Source organism: Schistocerca piceifrons, unplaced genomic scaffold (assembly GCF_021461385.2).
Source record: "Schistocerca piceifrons isolate TAMUIC-IGC-003096 unplaced genomic scaffold, iqSchPice1.1 HiC_scaffold_304, whole genome shotgun sequence".
NCBI classification, from domain to species: domain Eukaryota; kingdom Metazoa; phylum Arthropoda; class Insecta; order Orthoptera; family Acrididae; genus Schistocerca; species Schistocerca piceifrons.
The window spans coordinates 32,501-37,500 of NW_025728520.1; the positions used below are offsets into that span (position 1 = coordinate 32,501).

The window sequence follows — 5,000 nt, forward strand, 5'->3', positions numbered from 1 at the left end:
GCCACCCGCACCCGTTCGTGCACCACCCCAACCGCCAAACTCGCACCTCCAGCGGATGAACGGCGGACGTTTCCCGCACTCGTAAAGTGCAATCCACCCCTATAACTTGCGTTTCATGAAGAGTTATTTCCAATATGCGACATTCCCGCTGTCCGTATACATGAGCCGCGACCTGTACCACTTACGAGCGAGAGACGCGATCGCGTTGCTCACTGTACGGCGTCCGATACCGAGCCATCAGCATGTCGGTCCCCATGCGCGTTGCACTCGCACTCGCAGTCGCAAAAACGTGGGGCAAATATATTACGCGGAAGAGTTATAACAGACCGAGCCCCACTGCATGGGGGGAGTCTTTGTCACTAATGTACACAGATGGAACATTTTGGACTGGAACCAGATTACCCGTACACACGGCGCTGATTAGTAATCAATGCAGAGCCATCAAACTACAGCAAATATACACAACTGTCCGTATACATGCTGAAAGAGTCTGCCCAAAATGGGAACCACACGTCAGCCAGACACTCTGATCACGCACCACTCTCTGCTTCTAACAGGCGCACATACAATATGTAAGCACCAGCATGGAACAACATCCAGTGCATCTTCTCCGCCACATTACACAATCCACACTATCACAACCAGACCAGGAGGTCCGTGCGGAAAATACAATATCCCAGCCTTTCGACATCCACCATTGCGCAGACCAGGCACCAACACCCACACATGTCCTATACAACGGTGCACCCAACATCACAATAGTACCTCCTGTCACAGCGCACAAACAATGACATGAGTCAAAGACACAGGTCTCACACAAGCATAGAATTGGAGCGCCGCCTCTAATAAGCCAAAGGTGCATCCTGACGTGACAAATCTGATCATGTCACAAGCATTCACTTACTATAATCACTATCAACGAACCTGCCGCCCCCGCCCCCCCCCCCCCTACACCTTTCCGTACAACAACGTGTAACCTAACCTAACCTAACCTAACCTATGTTGTACCTTAACCTAACCTATGTTGTACCTTAACCTAACCTATGTTGTACCTTAACCTAACCTATGTTGTACCTTAACCTAACCTATGTTGTACCTTAACCTAACCTATGTTGTACCTTAACCTAACCTATGTTGTACCTTAACCTAACCTATGTTGTACCTTAACCTAACCCATGTTGTACCTTAACCTAACCCATGTTGTACCTTAACCTAACCCATGTTGTACCTTAACCTAACCCATGTTGTACCTTAACCTAACCCATGTTGTACCTTAACCTAACCCATGTTGTGCCTCAACCTAACCCATGTTGTGCCTCAACCTAACCCATGTTGTGCCTCAACCTAACCCATGTTGTGCCTCAACCTAACCCATGTTGTGCCTCAACCTAACCCATGTTGTGCCTTAACCTAACCCATGTTGTGCCTTAACCTAACCCATGTTGTGCCTTAACCTAACCCATGTTGTGCCTTAACCTAACCCATGTTGTGCCTTAACCTAACCCATGTTGTGCCTTAACCTAACCCATGTTGTGCCTTAACCTAACCCATGTTGTGCCTTAACCTAACCCATGTTGTCGCCTTAACGTAACCCACGTTGTCGCCTAAACCTGCTCTGTAATTGTTATACGACTCGTTCAATTACTGTAGTGTTGCCCACCCGCAACCCTCGCAATATAGTTCGCTACTCGCACTGCCCGCACCCCTGTGTATCGCTTCATGTTAAACACCTTGCAAGTCTTGCTCACTTTCCACATGCTCCTGCTGTACACTGTAATGTGGATGGCAGCAGGACGTACATGCCGCCCCTCCCCACGTCCCCACCTTGCCCCCTGCCTTCGCAAGCTGGTTGGTGAGAAGTTTGCATGTTCAATGCCCTTCGCATGCGACGTACTCAGGCTACGTTGTGGTGCGGCCTGTGTCAACTGTCCGCTGATGTCGTACGCGTGAACCACAATCTGTACTGCACATTCGTCCTTATGTACTGAATGATACATCGTGGCACATGTGTGACCGCACAACGACTGCGCCCAAAAACGGCGGACCATACAGTGCAAATATTGTGCACGCAGCTACGTGTCGTCTCCCTATGAGAGCTGGATTGCAGTGTGGTACGCCATAGAGACGTGTGGGAGGAACGGACGCCGTGGATGGCGATCAGCATGAGCTGTCTGTTGATGTATTCGGACCTAGTCGTCTCTCCTCACACACCGTGATGGCATGGTGCACCGCGTTCCATATCTGCGACATGCTACAGAGGCCGGTTGACAGTCGTTCGAGCAATGGACATCGCATACGTACGGGGGCCACCTTCCACGTATTGTCTAGGCGTGCACATTTTGTTGCGTGTATGTGGGCAGACGTAGTGTGGCGTGACACCTGACACAGGCATGCAATAATCGTTGAAGTTGCAAATGGCGATGGACGCCTGCGTTTTCTGGTGAAGTTACGCAAATGAACAAATGGTAACCTGTTGTGGTGCGGTTGTTCTCGCTAGGGGTGAATCGGTGATGGCGACGATAGGTTGAGGTACTAACCGGTTGTTCCAGCGATACCCACCATGCCGACGAAACTGAACGGCATCTGGGTGTGAAGCGATACGCGGCGGTGGCTGGGTGGGACCGTCCCCGGCCGGTGAGGGGGCGCCTCCCGGCGTGCTGGCCGCGCGGTGCGTGGGCGCACGCGCTACAGCCGGCTGGTGGGGGCGGCCAGTGGCAGGCGCGCCGGCCGACGGACGCGGCAGGCGTCGCAGCTGCGCGCCGGCGCACCCTGCGCGCGGCGCCGTGCGGCCAAAGTAGGTCCTCGCGGGCCCGGTGCGAAGCGCGGTGGACATCTTCAGTGTGCTGGTCCGATTGAGGACTGTGTGCGTTGAGGATGCGCCGCCGCCCGGCGCTCGGCGCCGCGACGCCGTCTGCTGCTCGGTCGCCCCAGCGGTTCTCGCTGGTGGTTTGTATCGCAGCTGTGCGGATGTGTTGGCGCGTGCGCTGTGCTGGGAGAGTTCGCTTCGGCACCCAAGTGGGGCTTTTGTCCTTCTGTGGCGCTGGCGTTGGAGCTGCCGGTCACCGTAGGTGGCGCGTGTTGTCTCCCGCCGGCAATGCCACGACAGCACGCTCCCGGGCCTCTGTCGGCAGCGGCAAGCTCAGTTGGGAGCACGGGTGGTCGCACCGAAAGCGTCTACTCGCCTAACTCCGGGCGATTGCGCCTCTCTCGAACCCGACCAAGTACTTGGGACGGCGCTGCGCGCCGCCGGGACCTGAGAGGGTTTCGAGGTGTATTGTGCAGGGGAGCTCAGCCTCCTCCTGTTTGCAGAATGATTGAGCGGACGCTTGCGTGTTCGCGCGGGCCCCCGGGACACACTCCCGGGCGGCCGGCTGCTCAGCTCTAGTTGACGCAGCTCCCTGGTTGATCCTGCCAGTAGTCATATGCTTGTCTCAAAGATTAAGCCATGCATGTCTCAGTACAAGCCGCATTAAGGTGAAACCGCGAATGGCTCATTAAATCAGTTATGGTTCCTTAGATCGTACCCACGTTACTTGGATAACTGTGGTAATTCTAGAGCTAATACATGCAAACAGAGTCCCGACCAGAGATGGAAGGGACGCTTTTATTAGATCAAAACCAATCGGTCGGCTCGTCCGGTCCGTTTGCCTTGGTGACTCTGAATAACTTTGGGCTGATCGCACGGTCCTCGTACCGGCGACGCATCTTTCAAATGTCTGCCTTATCAACTGTCGATGGTAGGTTCTGCGCCTACCATGGTTGTAACGGGTAACGGGGAATCAGGGTTCGATTCCGGAGAGGGAGCCTGAGAAACGGCTACCACATCCAAGGAAGGCAGCAGGCGCGCAAATTACCCACTCCCGGCACGGGGAGGTAGTGACGAAAAATAACGATACGGGACTCATCCGAGGCCCCGTAATCGGAATGAGTACACTTTAAATCCTTTAACGAGTATCTATTGGAGGGCAAGTCTGGTGCCAGCAGCCGCGGTAATTCCAGCTCCAATAGCGTATATTAAAGTTGTTGCGGTTAAAAAGCTCGTAGTTGGATTTGTGTCCCACGCTGTTGGTTCACCGCCCGTCGGTGTTTAACTGGCATGTATCGTGGGACGTCCTGCCGGTGGGGCGAGCTGAAGGCGTGCGACCGCCTCGTGCGTGCTCGTGCGTCCCGAGGCGGACCCCGTTGAAATCCTACCAGGGTGCTCTTTATTGAGTGTCTCGGTGGGCCGGCACGTTTACTTTGAACAAATTAGAGTGCTTAAAGCAGGCAAGCCCGCCTGAATACTGTGTGCATGGAATAATGGAATAGGACCTCGGTTCTATTTTGTTGGTTTTCGGAACCCGAGGTAATGATTAATAGGGACAGGCGGGGGCATTCGTATTGCGACGTTAGAGGTGAAATTCTTGGATCGTCGCAAGACGAACAGAAGCGAAAGCATTTGCCAAGTATGTTTTCATTAATCAAGAACGAAAGTTAGAGGTTCGAAGGCGATCAGATACCGCCCTAGTTCTAACCATAAACGATGCCAGCCAGCGATCCGCCGCAGTTCCTCCGATGACTCGGCGGGCAGCCTCCGGGAAACCAAAGCTTTTGGGTTCCGGGGGAAGTATGGTTGCAAAGCTGAAACTTAAAGGAATTGACGGAAGGGCACCACCAGGAGTGGAGCCTGCGGCTTAATTTGACTCAACACGGGAAACCTCACCAGGCCCGGACACCGGAAGGATTGACAGATTGATAGCTCTTTCTTGATTCGGTGGGTGGTGGTGCATGGCCGTTCTTAGTTGGTGGAGCGATTTGTCTGGTTAATTCCGATAACGAACGAGACTCTAGCCTGCTAACTAGTCGCGTGACATCCTTCGTGCTGTCAGCGATTACTTTTCTTCTTAGAGGGACAGGCGGCTTCTAGCCGCACGAGATTGAGCAATAACAGGTCTGTGATGCCCTTAGATGTTCTGGGCCGCACGCGCGCTACACTGAAGGAATCAGCGTGTCTTCCTAGG

General features: G+C 53.8%; 1 non-coding gene across 1 annotated transcript in view; it reads left to right on the forward strand.

The window, feature by feature from the left end:
- The first annotated feature begins 3,395 nt into the window (after window positions 1-3,395).
- LOC124744696 overlaps window positions 3,396-5,000 on the forward strand; it is a 1,909-nt gene continuing 304 nt past the window's right edge. Inside the window, exon 1 of the ribosomal RNA XR_007010840.1 lies at window positions 3,396-5,000. This exon is cut by the window's right edge and continues 304 nt beyond it. This is a non-coding gene — a ribosomal RNA (small subunit ribosomal RNA).